We start from the raw sequence: 18,775 nt of genomic DNA on the forward strand, positions 1-18,775 counted from the left end.
CCAGGATTGTCAGGGCTCCCCTTGCCTCCATGGTGAGGTTCTCATTGTCAGCACAACAATGCCCACTTTAGGGTTGGCCTTCTGGGACCACTTCTGGCACCAGCTCCAATAGGGTCCATTCCCTGGAGTCAGACTCTGAGATGGAGGTCATGTGCAGGTGTTTACTGGAGAGTACTCTTGGGAACCACACCTGTGAGGGGTGAAGGATGCAAGGTTGGGCAGCAGAAGTTGGGCTGTGAGACATTCTCAAGCCTGAGCCAATTCCACAGACAGCCCTGGAGGCAAGCTGGCCCATCAGAGCTGTCCCCATTGAGGCCAAGGGACCAGGCCTCTGTGTACCCCTACTCCACCTCTGTGTCAACCACAGACAGTGGGGCCACATCTGCTCGGGGCACAGCCTGGGGAGGGACTTGGATGAGAGGAGTCAGCAGGCAACACCCTTGGAAGTGAGGGGATGAGGGCCTCATGCTGAAGGGGGAATCTGGGTGATGCTCCCCAGCATCCACATCGTGAGACCCGTACAGCTTGGACCCAGGTTCTCGTTGTGCCTCTTGCCAGCGCTCAGTGAGTCACAAGAACTCTCTAAGCCCAGTATCCCACCTGCAAAATGGACTGTTGCCATGCCTCCACCTCCTGGGGTTGGTTAGGAGTGGGATCTGAGGCGGACTCTGAGGCACAGCATGACCTTGAAGGGCACACGTGTGGGGCAGGGCCAGGTTCTAGTCACCATCCACGTGGGAGCTAGGGGGCCTCTCAGCAGTCTCCCCAGTCTCTGGACAGGCCTCTGGCAGCCAGGTTTGAGGAAATGGGAGACATGGGCTAAGTCTGTACCATCGATAAAACCTGTGGAAGTTGTCCAAGTGCTTGGTCAAGGGCCAGGGATGAAAATAGTGGAGGGGCATGCAGAGGGTATCTGCTCAGCCTGCTCAGTGGGTTAATTAGTGTGGATGGAGGCAGGCTGGGTTCAGGGAGCTGAACTCCAGGACGACTGGTAGTGTTGGTTCAACAGAGTGACATCAGGCAGCCTGGGGAGGGGCCTTAAAACAGCCCCTGGGCCGTGCGTGGTGACTCACACCTGTAATCCCAGCACTTTGGGAGGCCGAGGTGGGCGGATCACCTGAGGTCAGTAGTTCAAGACCAGCCTGACCAACATGGTGAAACCCTGTCTCTACTAAAAATACAAAACATTAGCTGGGCATGGTGGCATACGCCTGTAATCCCAGCTACTCAGGAGGCTGAGGCAGGAGAATCGCTTGAACCTGGGAGGCGGAGGTTGCATGAGCCGAGATCGCGCCATTGCACTCCAGCCTGGGCAACAAGAGTGAAACTCCGTCTCAAAAAAAAAAAAAGCAGCCCCTGGTGAGAGGGATAGAAGTGATGATGGCAGAGGCAGGGTAGCTGTCCTCTCTACAGAGGTCATGGACTGGTCACTTTTGAGGCCTCTGTAGGCACAGTGTTTCTGTACACACCACAAATGACTCCTCATTTCCAAGGGCACTACGTAGGCGGGGAGACGGCTCAGAGGCAGGTCCCATGTCCAGGACTGGTACAGGGTCAGAGCCTCAGGGTCTTGTTGGCCAAGAACACCCGTGATGTCGGCCAGTGTGGCTGGTGTGGTGGGGCATGACGTCGGCCAGTGTGGCTGGTGTGGTGGGGCGTGGCGTCGGCCAGTGTGGCTGGTGTGGTGGGGCGTGGCGTCGGCGGGCGTCTTGCGGGTGTGGCTGTGGGCAGGGAGGGGAGGCCTGCCAACGAGAAGGGAAGGCTCCACTCCGAGTTGGGCATGCGCGCAGCGGGCCTGCCTTTTACAAACCATCATCAGCCCCAGTGTTCCAACAGCCTCTTTCACTCTGTAAAAGCCTTTTCTTTGGAAAAATAAAAGAAGATTGGAGGCAAGTACAATATTTGGCTGTGGCGGCTGCTAATTTGGCGCTGAATGTCACCTCCGCTTTTCTCTTCCCTGATGCCAAGTGCTCCTTTCCTGGCTCTGGTGGGCGAGAGCAGGGTGATGGGAGTGCAGGGCGGGCTCCGGAGCCTCTTAGCCTCTTAAGATTCGAGATTCATTTCTTTAAACACACATTGTCTCACTCCAATTTCACGTCCGAGCAGTTCTGGCGAGGAATTAGCAGCCCCTGGGAGAGAGCGGGCGGGTTCTGTTTACACGGGGCGGGGGGCGGGGTGGGGGAGGTGGTGCGGGCGGAGGTGGGGCTTGGGGCCCATTTGCACAGGGAGCCCACACAGGAACTGGGTCAGGGACTGCCTCGCCTGGCCAGAGGGCCCTCAAAGGGAGCCATGCCGATCCGCTGTCAAAAGAATGTGTGAATCCTGCCCCATTTTAGATGTCCTGTGTGCATGGAAGGTGGGGCTGTATAATGATTTTGGGGGCAAATCAAGAATATTGGACTCTCAGGTTGGCCTAAGTCTCCACTGAGAGGACTGGCTGAGACCTGGGGGCCACCTTCAGCTTGCCCCCTTCTGTGGCGTGGGGCTCACAAACTCTGGAGGCTGCAGTTTGCTTTGAGTCAGGCTCCATGGAGCCTTACCTCCCACTATGTCCCCACCACAGCCCTTGTGAGCTTGGGAGGTGACAGTCCTGTCATTGTGTGGGAGAAGCAGCTCCACTTCATGGGTGAAGCCCCAGAACCCAGCCCCAGGTCTCTCTCCCGCCTACTCAGTCCCTGGGGCCTGGGCTGGATGCCTGTGTCTCTGGTGGGGAGTGGTGGTGGGCAGTCCTGGGAGTACAGGCGCCCCCCACCCCAGGCCACCCTCTCTTCATGACCTCGAGGTCATTGTGAGTGTGGTGCGGTGGAGACATCACAAGGCCACGCTTTAAGCCCCTCCTTAATGGTGCCCTTTCAGGCTGACACTATTTTCATCCCTGGCCTTGATTTGGGCCTTTTTTGCTGGGCTTGTTTTTGGATGGCTTCTGAGGCTGGGTCTGCCCTTTTATGCCCTTTCTGCCTTCCCCATGCCCAAAATCCACAGTCACCTCCTGGTTCCAACCCCTACCCCTGAGGAGGTTCAGCAGGGCTGTGCACCCATGGAGGTGGCATCAGGGCTGAGCCTAAAGAGTGCTATGGAGGGTGGCCCATCCCCCAGTTCTCCTGGGCGACTGCTCATTCATCACCTCCTAGAGGGGAGACCTGCTAATTTGTCAGCCCATTAGCTGGGCACAAGCAGCATATGGACCCGATTCATGCTGCCCTCTTCCTGCCCACTTCTAATAGCATCATCAGGGCTCACGGCAAGGTCCTAGGTCCAGGGCTGGATCATAGGTGTGGGGGGCTGGCCATCTTGCTCCGAGGCTGAGCCCCTCAATGAGGCAGCCAAGGGTTTGTCACTCTCTTGCCTTCAACAAATCTACCTTAGGAGTTCAGTGATGGAGCCTCTCTAAGCCACTGGCTAAGAAGGGCCCTGCTTTTAGGAAACTGGGCTTTATTTTTAGTGTTCAGGGAAAGATAATTTTTTCTCGCCCACCATCAGCAGGGAGATCAGTAGTTTTCGTGATGTTTCCAGATCTTCTTGTCTGTGGGATGGGGGTGGGCAGGAAGGATCCCTTGCCTGAGGGCTTCATTGCGGCTCTCCTCCACATGCAGGAGGGAATCTGTGTCCTCAGACTCTCTCTGTTGCAGCCTGGGCCATCAATGGGTTGTTCTCAGTCTGTGGGGATATTGGCTGGAAGGAGGCACCAGCACAGTGTGGGTGGCCTGGCTCTGGGGAAGTGACCAGTGCAGGGCTCTAGTCCCTCTGAAATGGTGGGCAGAAGGGCAGGGACTGGTTTGCTTGAGGGTACCCTGGGCCTGTACACACACATAGATGTTCCCTAAGACCTACTGTGTGCTGTACTTGAGCACAGGAGCTCGGGGCTGAGCTCAGGAGCGCATGCATCCTACTTTGTTCATTGCGAGCCTTCCCCCAGCATGCGCCATAAACCTGGACATATACACACCAGGATACATATGTGCTTGGACACACAGGCACCGGGATATGTGAGTACCTGGAGACATACACTGGGTCATGTGCTTGGGCCTAAGTTGCCAATGGGAGCACCATCACCCTTCCCACTTGCACGCCAGTGAACGTTTGTGCGCACAGAAACTGCCATGCACCATATGCGCATGCCTTCCTACATACATGTACAGATACACTCAGGCACACACTGGCTGCTGCATCATCTGGGTTTATGGCAGGAGATAAATTTGCAGTTTAGGAACTCTAAACCTCCCAACATTGTAAACTCAAAGAGCCTGATAGCCAGAGCTTCCAGGCACGTTAGTGACTCCACAAAGCATAATACTGTATAGGAGAGGGCTTCCCAGCCTCCTTTGCAGGGCAGCCCTGCAGAGCAGAACGTACCCAGGCCTGACTGGTTAAAGAACCTGTCCAGGGACTGCCTACCTTGTGCCAGGGAGGGGCCACATGGTTACCACCTAGGAGCTTCAGCCTAGGGCATCTCCAGCATTCCCTAAGGGCCCTAGGGTAGGGGGAAGTGATAGCAACTCAGAGGGCTCAAGGCCCTGGGGGAGGCTAGGTTTTGTTCATGGAGGGGACAGGGTAGTCTAGACCAGAGTCAGGTTGAGGATATGACTGGTCTGACTCTTAGCCTGTTCTGGGGCCTAAAAAGGAGGGCTTCCTGCTTAGACCTCGGTGGGGCACTTAGAAGAGCAGACCTGATCCCTGAGCCATTCAAGGTGCGGCATGGCAGGGACCTTGGTTGGATTCTGGAGGAGCTCAGAGTTCCCCAGGCTCCATGGTAACTGGGGCAGGGAGAGGCCTGGGGTGTGGAGTTCTGGGCAAGCAGGCAGGGAGGCTGCCAGCTCAGGGTGCAGGCAGGAAACCTGGAGGGGCTCATGCATGCTCAAAGACACTGGAGGAGCAATGACTGAACAAGACCAACCCAGGCCACTTGTCCCTGCAGGCCCCAGGGTAGTGAGCCTCTGTTGAGGGGTCTCCCAGCAGGTCCAGTGGCATGGGAGGGACATGGGGCAGGGAGGAACCTAGCTCCCAGTTTTCTCCCTGCGAAGGAGGAAGTAGAGCTGCCTTACATAATCAGGGCAATTTGTTTCGCTCGTGTCCTCCTGGCGTCATTGCCCTCACCGCCTCCTTGCTCAGGGAGCCCTTGACAGAGCTAGAAGCACAGGCCTCCCTCCTTCTTGCTGGAGGTTGCTGACAGATGATGTGGAAGCCCAGGGCACCATCGCCTCCAAGACCCCATGGGCACCTGGCCACGAGAAGGGGGCGGTGGGGGAGACAAGGTCAAACTGCATGTGGGGATCCAGTCCTCCAGCCTGCAGCCTCCAGACGACCCTACAGTTTCTCAGAATTCACACAGGCAGTGAGTTCCTGGTGAGGGTCAGGGTCAGAGCTGCCCCTGCCTGCTAGTGGATCACCTCCCCAGGCAGCTCTCCTCGCCAGCCTTCCTTCCCCTCCACCTTTGCATGCTGCTCCCCTGCTGGGAAGGTACACAATCCCTTTTGGCCCATCGAGCTACACCTTTCCCTGTAATGTCTTCTCTGACCTTCCTAGCACAGAAGGAGGTGAGAAGCTGGAGCCTGGGTCATCCTGGCTCTTTACTCCTGCTTACCCTGCCCACTTGGGCCTCAGTTTACGCACCTGTAGCCTAGCGTCCTAGAATTCCAACCTTACAAACAAAGATGGTTTCCTACAAGTAGAAGCACCTCCTTGAAGTCCACCTACCCCCTGGGCCCAGCTCAGAACTGTCCTTGGCTCTCCCTGCCCCTGCAATCCCTCTGGGCAAACATGTTGGGTGAATGAGCCCTTGGGGTCTGGTGTACAGCACCAGTTTAATGAATCAGGGGCTTGTTATCCTGAAGGGGCTGGCTTCCTGGGAGAGTTCACCCAGCTGTCTGAGAAACAGCTCTTGATGGACATTCAAAACAGGATGGGGTTTGTGAACCCGAGACTCACCTGACACCACTGACTTTCATAGCCCTGGGGCAGGTGGCCCAATGGACATGGCTGAGGGGGTAGTCAGAGTGGCTTCCTAAAGGAGGGGTCAGGGGCAGGGTTGGGCCTGAGGAGGAGTTACAGGATCCCACAGGCTGGAGACCAGCTGCTGGGGAGATAGAGGCAGAGTCTGAAACAGGGTCTGTGTTCATGCACGTGGTAAGTCCATGTAGTCATTGAATCCCAGCTCTGCCAATTACTCTCTGTGCCTCAATTGCCTCATCTGTAAAATAAGGACAACTGGGGCTTGTGAGAATTTGATGCAATGGATGGCTGGTGTGGAGGCTCACTTTGACCCACCAGTAATGGCAGCTAATCCCATTATAATTGTCACCCAACCCCGCAGCCCCCAAACCTGGCAACAAGGAGGTGGCACACCTGGAGTCGGGGCCCAGGCACAGCGTCTGCCTCCCCTGAGTGTAGCACACCTAACTTAGAAGTTCATGGCTGTTCAGGCTAAGGGCCCTCATGGTGTTTGCCAGTGTGGCCAGGCCATCAGTCCTGTTTGCACAGTTTGTTTGCATGGCAAACACTGTGCACGGATGCAGGAAGGTAAATGCTGGCCCCTGTTGCTACTGGAGTTTTGCATATACCGAGAGAGAACCTGGAGCTGGAGGTGCCAGGGATTGTCCCTCTTCCCCCCAAGTGAAATAAGGGGGAACTGAGGTACAGAAGGGCCAGAGCCTGCTCAGGAGCACCCCTATGGACTGGGTCCAGAGATCACTGACCCCAGCTCTGGGAAAGCTTTGGGTGGTAACCCCACCCGTGCATTTTTCAGGTCCAAAGTGGGAGCTTTCTTGTGAGAGCCCAGGAGAGGCTGTAAATGATGGGAGAGGCTGAGTTCCCTTGGGTGTGTGTCCCCAGAGTGCATGTGTTTTCAGAGCATACATGTCCCTAATGTGCGCCTGTCCTCAGCGTATCTTCAGTCTATACAAAGCCTTCGTGTCTTGGTCCTGTTTGTTTATTTATTTAGCTTTCGACTTGTTCTACAGAAGATTTAAGGGCACTTACAAGGATACATAAAATTTAAGAAGAGCCTATAATTTGAAAGTAGGAGAAAAAGGAAAAATTAGAGGAGGGAGTAAGATGGCGTCAGGAGGTGCTGACAGAGGAGGTAAATGAGATGGCCCAGGCGTGGTGTGACCCCTTGCACACTTGCTTGCACATTCACAATGACTCTGTTGCCTACTGCCTTATTGGTGTCTTGTGGTCAGCTGCATCAAGAACTCAGAAGGGGGAGCCTAGCTGGGCTCTCCTGGGACCCTGGTTCAGAGGCCACTGTGTGTCAGGCCATGCCCTTGCCCCAACCAGGTCCAGCACCCATGCTGTTAGGAGCCCCTCCAGTGGTGTGTTCAGCAGGATTTAGGGTCATGACCTTGAGGTAGCCCCAACCATCTGAGACAGCAAAGTTCAACTACTTAAAACATTTCAGGGCCGGGCGCGGTGGCTCAAGCCTGTAATCCCAGCACTTTGGGAGGCCGAGACGGGCGAATCACGAGGTCAGGAGATCGAGACCATCCTGGCTAACACGGTGAAACCCCGTCTCTATTAAGAAATACAAAAAACTAGCCGGGCGAGGTGGCGGGCGCCTGTAGTCCCAGCTACTCGGGAGGCTGAGGCCGGAGAATGGCGTGAACCCGGGAGGCGGAGCTTGCAGTGAGCTGAGATCCGGCCACTGCACTCCAGCCTGGGCGACAGAGCGAGACTCCGTCTCAAAAAAAAAAAAAAAACATTTCAGATGGCCACAGACCACTTTTTGAGGTATGAATGGATACCCACAGAACCTCACGCAAGCCTGGGGCTGCCATATATCCAGTGACAGTGGACAGGCCCATCTAGGCTCTGGTGCCTTTTCTATGAGCCTAAGTGTGAGACTTGAGCAAGATCTGCAAGGGGTTTCCCGAGTCCTGGGTGTGAATATGGTGAGGTCAGTGCATGTGACCTGGTATGCAAGGTCAAGTGCACGTGCCTGCAGCTGCATTTGTGCACTGGTACAGGACAGGTCCCTGGGATCACCTTGCCCCAAAAGAGGCCCTTGATACCATGAAAGGCCATGGGCTCATCTTCTGGGCTTACCTTCATCTCTCTACCCTTATCTCCCACACCTGCCATGCTAAGATCTCATGTTTTCACAAGAGCAGCCAGCCCGAGGGCCTCAGCAGCACCTCTTATTGTGATCGGGGCTGTCATTGGTGCTGTCATTATGTGGTGACATCTTTAGCAAGTCTCAGCAGCACAGGACAGAATTCCAGCCTGTGAGGCCAGGAAAGTTGGTCCCTGCAGGACAGAGTGGATCAGGGAAGGTGCTCAGGGCCTTGGGAGCAACCCTGGAAGGCGGTCCCATGAAAAGCCACCAGCACCCCACACTTGACCTTCCATCTTTGAGGAATGCCAGGATGGCCTAGCTGAGGTAGCTCAGGTCTCTGCAGACTGTGAGGGTGAAGGCTCAAGCCAAACCACGAGGCTGCTTAAGGGCAGAGCGGAAATTCAGACCCATGGCTTTTGGCCATTCTTGGCTGTGGGTGCGAGAGACTGGGAAGTCTCCTCTCTGGGCAGATTCTGACCCTCCTCATCTGTAAGATGTCCACCTCAGTGTCCTCATCTGTAAGATGAAAGATGAAAAGCCAGCCAGCTGCTGACGACCTTCTGGGTGCCCTTGTTACAGTAATCTCTACCCCCAGGGCCTGACTGGTGGCTTTGGGACAAGGTCTGTTTCTGGCCACTCTGGAGTCCTTGGGGGACCTGCCCAGCCCCTGAAGAAGGTTACTTACCTGACCTATCAGGGCTGTGAGGGGTGGATGGAGGTGATGCAGAGAAAGCAGATTTTGCCCTTTGCTCCCTGGCCTCAGTTCCATCTCATGAGGCACTTACGGGGTGAATTTCTTTTTTTTTTTTTTAAGATGGAGTCTCGCTCTGTCACCCAGGCTGAAGTGCAGTGGTGCAATCTCGACTCACTGCAAGCTCCGCCTCCCTTACGGAGTGAATGTCTACCAGCTCTGGACTACAAGAACTCTGGGCCACAGTGACTGTTTCATCTCCGACGAGAGCTCTATGGCCCATTGAAACCCACTGGAGGCCGGGCGCGGTGGCTCAAGCCTGTAATCCCAGCACTTTGGGAGGCCAAGATGGGCGGATCACGAGGTCAGGAGATCGAGACCATCCTGGCTAACATGGTGAAACCCCGTCTCTACTAAAAAATACAAAAAACTAGCCAGGCGAGGTGGCGGGCACCTGTAGTCCCAGCTACTTGGGAGGCTGAGGCAGGAGAATGGCGTAAACCCGGGAGGCGGAGCTTGCAGTGAGCTGAGATCCGGCCACTGCACTCCAGCCTGGGCGACACAGCGAGACTCCGTCTCAAAAAAAAAAAAAAGAAACCCACTGGAGCTGAGACATGATTGGGCGTCCCCTCTGGCCCACCAAGGGTCCACTGGAGCCTCTGCCCACCTTGGCTCCCAGAGCCCTTCACTCCCACCCTCCCAGCCCACTGTCCCTGAGTCCTGAGAGGTGAGTAAGGGGGGCTTTAACCCATTTTACATATCCGAAGATGGAGGCATGAGAGTGAAGGGGCTGAAGACGCCAGATGGCAAGGCAGCGGCCCGACTCTGGGTCTGTCTCCTTGGGCTGTTGTAGGGTAGAGGGGACCGTTTGTCCTGCTGCGAGGGCAGGGTCCTTGTCCAAGGCCAAGCTGGGCCAGGGCTGCTCGAGGTGGTGAACGGACTGAAGGGCAGGCCAGGCTTGTCTGCGGGCCAGAGAACTGAGCGGCAGTGGGGTGCTGGAACAGATGGCTGGGGTCTCAGAAGCCCAGTGCCACAGGCACCTCCACTCACTGCCTGTACTCTGCAGCCAGTTTCTCTGTTTCCCAGAGCTGTCAAATGACGAGGACTCCATGGGTTATGCGCTGAGCCCTGTCTGGCCACACAGAGGACCTGTCATCACTATCCCCATCCTTCTGCAGTTAAGAGGCTGAAGAGTTCTGATGAAAGGAAGGCAGGGCCAACTGGGTGGGGAGGCAGCGGGAGAGAGCAGAGCCAGGGTGGGTGGCAAGGGGGCCCAGACGCCGACACAAACAATCTGCTTCCCATAAACATGGGCGCCCACACCAGCCGGCCGCCACCCGGCGACTTCTGTGAGTTGGGAAAGTGCGGGTATGTTTACTCGCACTCCCCCGTGCCAGCTGGTATGCTGGGCACAGCTTCCCTCCCAGCTGCCTCGACAGCCGGCGGCTCCCAACTCAGGGAGGGGGAGCAAACAGGGGCCCCTGGTTCTTGCCTGCAGTTTGGTTCACCTTGGGCTCAAATTCCCCACCCGATGCTATTCCAGGCCACATTGAGAGGATGGGGTCCCCGAGAGTCTCCATGGCTGGTGTCCATGTGGCTGTGCTATGCCAGAGTTGTCTCCCCTGCTCTCCAGCCCATCTGAGTAGACAAAGGCCTGGAGGCTGGAGCTGTCCAGGGACACTTGTCTTGAGTTCAGGCAACAGATGCCCCTCCAGTGGGGTCCATGCCCTCCTCCCTTCTACCCCAGCTGCTTTCTCAGTAGTTGCTTCTCTCTGGGGTTTGGTCAGTGCTCCAATATTTCAGCACACCCAGAACCAATGGATGCCAATTGTAGGTGGGTGAGGTTGTAGGGAACCAGTGCCTCATGGACCCTGGGATGTGTGGGTCTCCATGCCTCAGATTCTCTGCTCTGTGAATTCTGTGAATACCTTGTCCACTCAGCAGTGGCACCTGCAAGAGGTCATGCATCATCCCAGGAGGTCAGGGCAGATTCTTGGCTGTGAAGTTGTCTCCATGGTATTGTGCCACCCACCCCAAGGCCTGAGTCAAGCATCTCAGATCAAGGAGTGATGGGAGCTCAGAGGCAGGGGCTCAGGGAAGCTGCCTGGGGAGAGTGCTTCTTGGGCAGGCACTCAGCAGCCCATGCTAGAGCATTAACTTGTGACTTTGGAGATAACATCATGGATGGCTCTGGTCCTGCAGCATTTGTTCTGAGGTACACAGGAGTGCACCTCATGCTGGCATAGGCAGACAGGGACACTGGAGTGTGCCCCCTCTCTAGCCCCCATGCCCAGGGCCATTTGGGATTGTCACCTCTGTAGTAGGGAGACCTCATTTGATTCTCACTCCCAACCTGTCCCCAGAGCATCCCCGTAACCACAAAGGGAGCCACAACTTAGGGAAGATAAAGTCACAGACTGCAAGCTTCACATAGGCACACGGCCATAGGAATGCTGTTATCTAACGATGGCAGCCTGGAATCCAGCCACAGTGCTGGCTAATGATGGGTGAATCCCTTCTCAGCATTCCTGACAGCTGGGCTGGAATAGTCCCTGTGGCGGGGAGCTCACTACTTATCCAGGTGTTGCTTTGAGGCTTTGGGAGCCCTAAGTGTGAGAAAGTTCCTCCCGCTTCCGAGCTGGAATCTGCAACCCTGTTCACAGAAGCTATCAGGAACCTTGGAGAAAGGACCTCTCATTTTAGAGCTGGGTGGATACCATTTCTCTCTAGGACTGTTCTCTCCTGAGATACAGGCCTTAACACTGGAGGCCTCACTCAAGTCAGGCCTGGTGTAAATGGATAATCAGGATTGCCACAGTTTTCAAGTCAGTTTGGAAATTCGCATATGTTTCAGAGAAGCAAAGGGCTACACCCAGGAATGGGCCATGCCTAGTGTCTCTGGTGGGTGGCACCTTGCCTGGGGGCACGTTCAGGGCAGGCCTCACAGGCAGGCTCTGCACAGGGGCAAGCACAGGGAGGTTGGCACAGACTGGCCCTTGCTTGGCTGGGAGGATTTGGTTTATTGTTTTGTGTTGGGTTTTGTGTCTTTTGAAAAACAAGAGATTGAGCCTTTTTATGACATGGATTTTACAGCGTAACGAGGCAGCGTAATTTCCCATTCTCAGCGGCAAGTGCACTTTTTACACTAATTGCATAATTAGACATAATGTACTAATTGCGGTAATGGATGACAGTCAACTAAACTTTAACTTTAAAAACAGGGAGGCGTTGTTGGGGGTGGTGGTGGGGGCGTCAGGCCCCTGTGAGTTTTGTGAAGGGAATCCTCCTGGTGAAAGCTCCTAGAAGTTGCCTCTTGAGGATGAGGGACCACAGCCACCGGGCCTTTCTTACCTTGTGGTCAGTCACATATCCCTCCTTCCTGGAGGATCCCCCTGTCCCCACCACCTGGGTATCTACTCCCCTTGCCCTCACACCCTGTCTCCCCAGCTTCTGTTCCCCAACAAGTCCCTCTGCAGCCACTGAGCAGTCCCTTATCCCTGCTTCTCCCAACCTTTGCACCTGGTGCTACTGCTGCCAAGCGTCCCTTGCCCCATCCACCCACAAAAACCCCTGCCCAGCCTTTCAGACTGCTCAGATGTCCTTTCCCCTGGAAAGCCCTCCTCAGGCTTTTTCTTGCCCCCTACCACCCCGGAGCAGACTAGCCCCACTCCCAAGTGTCTCCTGCACACCTCCCTCTGCCGCCACCTGTCTGGGCATCTGTCCCCTCTGGACAGAGAGTCCCAGGAGGGCAGGGATGAGGTCTATTCTATCTCTGCTGTTCCAGTGGGGATATAAGGAAGTGGGGGTAGGGGAGGATAGTGCTATGAATGGGCCGCCCACCCAGGAGACCAGGCCAGGCACCCTTCTCCCTGCTTCCACACTGCTGTGTGACTTCCACTGTAGCCTGTGCAGCCTGATTGTAATGGCCTGGTTCTGTGTTTGTGATGCCCTCTAGAGAGAGTGTTCATCCCGGGTATTCTCTACTAGATATGAAGGGGAATTATTAATGGGACAACCATCACCACAGTGTACAAAACCTGTGTGTGACAGGACACCATATACAGCTGACCATGGGGCCACCCCACCTGGGATGGTGGCAGTGTAGCATGGCCACTTAGGAACCTAACATGGCGGTTGGCAAATGTCAGCAGCTGATGAAGCATGTAACTGAGTGGCATACAACCCCCCTGCCTGGGCACTGATAGTGTGCCCTGAGGGCTCCAGGGGCCCCTTGCCCTACTGTAAGCCCTGTGCCAGGCTGGTGAGGGACTGGCCTCAGCCCCCACCTGGGGAGCTGTCAGTCACACACCCAGTCTTGTGGCTGGATTAGGGTTTTTGTGCACCCACCCTGGGGCAGCCCCTCAGTCCCATCAAGAACTAGGCTATAAGGGGAGCCCTGAGGGGTGCAGCCTGTCCTGGATCTGTCCCAGGTGCTGTCAGTGGTAGAGAGTTCCCAGCTGCCTGGCTACCCCATCAACCCTCCAGTCTTCAAGGTGGATTTGCAGTTATGTCAATACCCTGTATTTTCTCACGGAGGCAGAAGGCCAGGTTAGCAGCCTAGAAGGGGTGGGTGAGGTGGGGGACCCGGACCTGGCTCTGCCCTGACGGGCTAAGGTCCTTGAACTGGTCACTACCTGTCCCCAACTCCCCTACCTCCTTGTTGGCCCATCTCAGGCTTCCTAAGCCACCACAAACCCTCAGCCACCCACCCAACATCCCTGACATGAGTGTAGCCCAATCTGGCAGCTGACTCCAACCTCCACCTACAGACCCTGTGGCCTCTTGAGGTGGTTTCCTCCCCAGGGCTTGTTCATTTGGGTCGGGCCTCAGGAGGCTTCGCCCACCATCTTTCGTCCACTGGCTGTCCTCCCCATAGGGGCCTAATGGGCAGTTAAGACTTTGACCTGGCTGCTCCCTGTGGTGAAATGTGGTGAGGGGGGCGTGGAGCGCCAGTCTCCCCGGAATCATGCCTCAGGGCTTAGGCCAGGGGTGCTGGAGCACCTGGCAAAGCCCCAAGGTGAGCTGGGTCTTTGAGGAGACAGCCGGCAGCAGGGCCAAGCCTGCGTCAAATCTTTCTTGTTCCATTTTCTTTCTGATTTAATTTTCCAGAGATTAGGGCTGTTGGCCTTCACTGCGGAGAAGAGCCTCGCGTGCGAGTGCCTGTTTTGACTCCCAGGGTTGGGTGGGTGCTTAGTCGATTGGGCTGGCCCTGCCAGTCTTCCCCTCATTCCCCTCTAGCATGGCCCTCACACCTTCCAGGGGCCACAGTCTTTCAGCGTCTGCCTGCATCCGCCCCAAACCCTTGAGGCCTGTGCCTGAAGTTCATCCCTATGCCTCTTTTCCCATGGTCTTGCCTTCAAGTTTAGGGATAAAGGCAGGGAACAGAACTGTACAAAGAGTATGACCTAAAGCAAGGGCTTTGGATTTGACCCAGTTCAAACCCCAGTTTCGCATGTGCCTTAACCTCTCTGGCTTCAGTGTCCTCCCTGCCACATGGAGATGATCAGAATGGACCCTCCTCAGGGGTTGTAGGAGATCAGTGAGGTCACGTGTGTAAAGCACCTGCCCCAGAGCAGCCAGAGCTAACACTTGGGACAAACAGGGCTGTTCCTGCAGCCCCCTTGTTCCTTCCTCCTTGCTTTTCCCTGTTCTCCTTTCTCCTCTCCTCTTTCCTTTTCCTCTCCCCTTCCAGCTTCCCCCTTGCCCTAGGCAAGTTTGGTGGTAGCTCAGGTCTGGGGTGCCCTGATGCTGATTTTCTGAGACTTTGCAAAATACTTTCTGATTGGGGCCTGTCCAGGTCACTTGTCCTAAGGCCTTTAGCTTCCTGTGGTGGCTGTCTATGTTCCAGACACGTTGGGGCTGGTGACTGGACTCCCGTCTCCCAGGCAGGACTGTTAGGAGCTGTGGGAACGAGGCTGGCTCCCTTTGCCCCTGCCAGCATGCAGGCTTCCTGTCCAAGGTCACCATTCCTGCAAGGGTCCTCCAGGCTTGCCTCCCACTTATGCAGAGTCATGGGGGAAGCAGGAGGCTGGGCGGAGGGTTCGGGGCTTCTAAGGAGGCATCAGCCCCACGAGCCCTGTGAAGCCCTAGGCCGGAGAGCTGGCCAGACTTGCCTTGATGCCTAACTAAAGAACTGCTAGAGCTGAGAGAGGGTTGGGGCTAGAGCCAGCCCTGGGGGAGGGGAGAGGTGGAGGGGCAGGTCTCCATCACTGGTGGGATAGAAGTGCCCTCAAGGGAGGAGGACACCAGCTGAGCCATGGTCACCAGTACGTGGAACAGAGTGGGGAACCAAGGATTCCTGAGAACAAGGGGCTCCAAACAGACTCCTGAATTGTCCCTTGGGACATCAGCCACCCCTGTTCTCCCTGTTCCTCAGTCCTCTCCCGCATCTCCACCTGGCTCCAGTCTGCCACCCTGTCCCACCAGCATCCTGGCACTCTCTGTGGGTTAAAGCTGCTGCCTCTCCCTTCCTATCACTGCTGGCACAGAGCTGGGGCACCCTGGGATCGGCTGGGCCCTGTCGTGCTCCTCAGTCCAGCAGAGGTGGGGCTGTGCCAGCTGTGCTGCTGTGGGAGCAGTTGGCTTTTTCTAATTAACTCTCTGGGCCAAGGACATCAGCGGGCATTGCCATCCTGCTGTGGTGGTTGAGGCCCTGCATCCGGTGCACCCTGACCTTTCTGCCACTTCCCAGCTGGCCCGAGGAGCCAGGGCTAGAGGCTGGGGCTGGAGTGGGGCTAGCCCTGGGCAGAGTCTGTGCACTGGAGTTGCCCTGGGCTCTTCTGGGCTCCTGCTGGGCCTGCAGGTGGAAAACACCTCCCTGGACCACATCAATGTAGAGATGACCTTTCTCCCAGGGTGGGACCATCTGCTGGGCTATGTCACTTAGATCTCCTGGGGATTTGGGGCTCAGCTCAGGGCCCACCCTAGAAGATAGGGACAATTGGGGCAAGTTCAGGGGAATGTTGAGAGGAGGGCTGTGGCACTAGGGGCTATCATTCGAGGACTGTTGTACCTCAAGGGCTCATTTGGGATTGGGGAGCAGGCTTGGCTGGCAGTGTGACCAGCCCCTGCATTTCTGGGATTCTGCTTTCCTCTCACCAGAAACCCCTTCCAGCCCATTTCCCTGGCCTTGCCCTAGAGAGGATTTAGACAGCAGGGCAACGTGGAGGGGATGCAGAGACAGTGTGAGTCAAGGTATAGCTGTGGGAACTGGCCTGGGCTGGAGACCCAGAAGCCTGCAGTCACATGATAGGTCAGTGGGCTTGATGGGCCCCAGGTGATGGCACCAGGGCTGGCAGAAAGATGCTGTGGTGGGTCCTCCGGTAGAAATAGAAGAGGAAGAAAGCACAGTGGATGCATCCCTAGGCCCTGAGGGCTCTTGCAGCTGCAGGTAGAAGGTGAGGAATCAGACTTGGGCCCAGCTGGCCCCAGAGCTCTGCTTTTGGACATAGAATCCAGCATATGGATTTGTCAAGTATCCACAGCACACAGACATGGTGCTTGGGAGAGAGAGAAGGAAGCTGGCCACGGCTGTGCCCTATCAGTGGCGTCCCAGTGTCTGGGCTCCACCGTTATCACCTCTGGGGCCGAGGCTGAGGTGTCGGAGACAAGGACAGGGTGGCTCCAGTGTGGGAGACTGCCCAGGCCAATCTGGGAGAAGGGGGTGGGGCTAGAGGTGGGCAGACCCTGGGAGACTGAGGCTACCAGCTCAGGAATGCAGCCAATGGCTTTGGACAGCCCCAAGTGTACAGATCTAGCAGGGAGAGAATGGGGGCAGGGAGGGACTATGATTCCATCTGCAGAATTCTGGTGATCCCAAACAATAGCAGTAACAACAGCACAGGCTGCTCAAGGCATGGGTTTGCTGTCCCCAGCCCAAGAGGTGGGGACTACTGTTCTCTTATTTAATAGATTAGTCATGGAGGTTCAGAGATGAGTGACTTTTGGTAGAGACTCAGCTTCCAAGGCCTCATGTCACCTGTTGGTGCCCTGAGGTGTGGACCTGCCACCTAGAGACCCGCTCACTCTGCGGCCCCCTGATCCCCAGCACAGTCACCATGCCAGGCTGCAAGGGGCACCCTGGAGCCCAAGAGGAGGGACTCTTGGACTTTCCCAGGAGAACCACATGGTCCTGCCTCAGATCCTGGGGCTGTACACAGCCATGGACAGCCAGACTGTGGCTGCACCTGAGAATGACCTTGACAGAGTCTGAGGTATGAACTTCATTACAGGCCAGGAGAAGCCGGGCAGCAGTGCCCCCTGCTGGTGCAAGTGGGTCGCGGCGCCACTCTCCAGAGGCATCGGTGGATGTGACTGAGACCACGGCCACACATACCCCAGAGTGATCTATCAAGGATGGCTGAAAGCCGATGGGGTATCTGGCTTTGCCACTCAATCACCTGGCCTTGACCTGTCCTCTCCTGTTTCTGTGCCTCAGTTTCCCCAACAGTAAAGTGCTAGGCTCTAGGTTCCCTGCCTTTCCTCAGTGATCCCTAGGGTCCAACCCCTCCTCACCCTCTGTCTCTATCATTGTCTGCCTCTGTGAATCTCTGTCCTGAGGCAGGGCCCAGGGGCCCAGGGAACATCCTGGCCTGGCACTCACTCAGGGCCTGTCTCTTTCCTGGCCATGTGGCCAGGCCTCAAGTCTCGCCCCCTGATTGCCACTGCTCTGCTGGAAGGAGCGACTTCACCACAAATTATTTTGTTCTAAAAGAAGGACAAAAAGAAAAGAGAAGCCGGGAGGGATGGGGGTGGCGAGAGGAGGAGAAGATTGCCTGAGCCGGCTTTGTGCTGTGCTTTAACCCCTGGACTGCCAGGCACTGGGTAGCGGCAGGGCAGGGGCTCTGGCAGCACCCAACCCCCTCCACCCCGTCCCCCTGTCAGATGACAAGGTCTTATCTCCCTGCCTTCTCGCTGTCACTCTACCGACCTTATCTCTCACTGCTTGTCTGTCTTTCATCAGCTGCCTCTCCCCCCTGCTTATCTCCCCTCATCACCTCCTCTCTGTCGCTCCACATCCCTCCACTTCTGCTCAGCCTGGTGGCACGGCTCAGTCACAGCAGCCTATTCTGTGACCTCTGGTGGTGAAGGAGCCTGTGCTTGGGGCACAGACTTCCTTGGGTCACCTGAATGAACACATGGACCCAGTCAGGCTTGGAGACACATTCCGTGGTATATGATGCATACAAATGCACACACACACGCACACACACACACCCAAGACCCAGCCGTGAACAAAGACGCTTGCAGAAATCTGCTCCTAAGACTCACAAGCCCCTGGGGGGTTAGAGATTCTAACCCCACCCCAGCCCCAACATGCAGGCACGTGCACACAAATGGATATGTTGAGCCATCTCTCTCTCTCTCTTTCACTCACACACACACACACACACACACACCCCATCAGATTTACACTGCCACACGTGCCTGCGCACCGACCCACCCCCATTGGAGTAAGGCTGGGCAGATTCAACCTGCCCCTTCCTCCCTGGTCCCCATTCCCCATATTCTGTGCCCTGAATGACAGAGGAGCCAGTAGGATTGCCCAGCGCTCCTGTTAGTTTCTGCAAGAGCCCTGGGGCAGCACCCACTAAAAGGGGTCCAGATGCCTGAGCAGTGCGGAGCCGTGGCTGTGTGTGTGCACATGCGTGGATGTGAGCATCTTCTTGTTGGGATGGGGTGTGTAGTGTGTGCTTATTGACTCCATCTCCCCTCAACCTCCTGCCTCCTCTTCAGCCCACCCTTCCCCTCTGCTATTCACAGTTACCTTGAGCTAGTCAGGGGGGGCTGCTCATGACCCTGAAAGGGGGGGCCCTGAGGCCCAGAGAAGGCCGTGACAACCCCATCCCACCAACCACAACGACCAACCTAAACTGGGCTCTCATCCCAGATGCAAGCTACGGAGCCCCTGGCCTTGCCCTGCCTTCAAGTCTGTGGGGGCGCTGGCCTTCCATGCCCTCTCTCAGAGGCCAAAGACAGGGTCTGGGTGCGGGTGAGGACTGTGCTGAGGTGAGCTGTGCAGAGGGGTATGCAGG

General features: G+C 56.3%; 1 protein-coding gene across 1 annotated transcript in view; it reads left to right on the forward strand.

Annotated features, from left to right (window-relative positions):
* Positions 1–18,775, forward strand: part of LOC101003565 (voltage-dependent calcium channel subunit alpha-2/delta-2) — a 129,443-nt gene that overhangs the window by 51,160 nt on the left and 59,508 nt on the right. The gene's annotated exons all lie outside the window — the stretch shown is intronic.

The sequence above is a fragment of the Papio anubis genome, chromosome 2 (assembly GCF_008728515.1).
Source record: "Papio anubis isolate 15944 chromosome 2, Panubis1.0, whole genome shotgun sequence".
Lineage (NCBI taxonomy): Eukaryota > Metazoa > Chordata > Mammalia > Primates > Cercopithecidae > Papio > Papio anubis.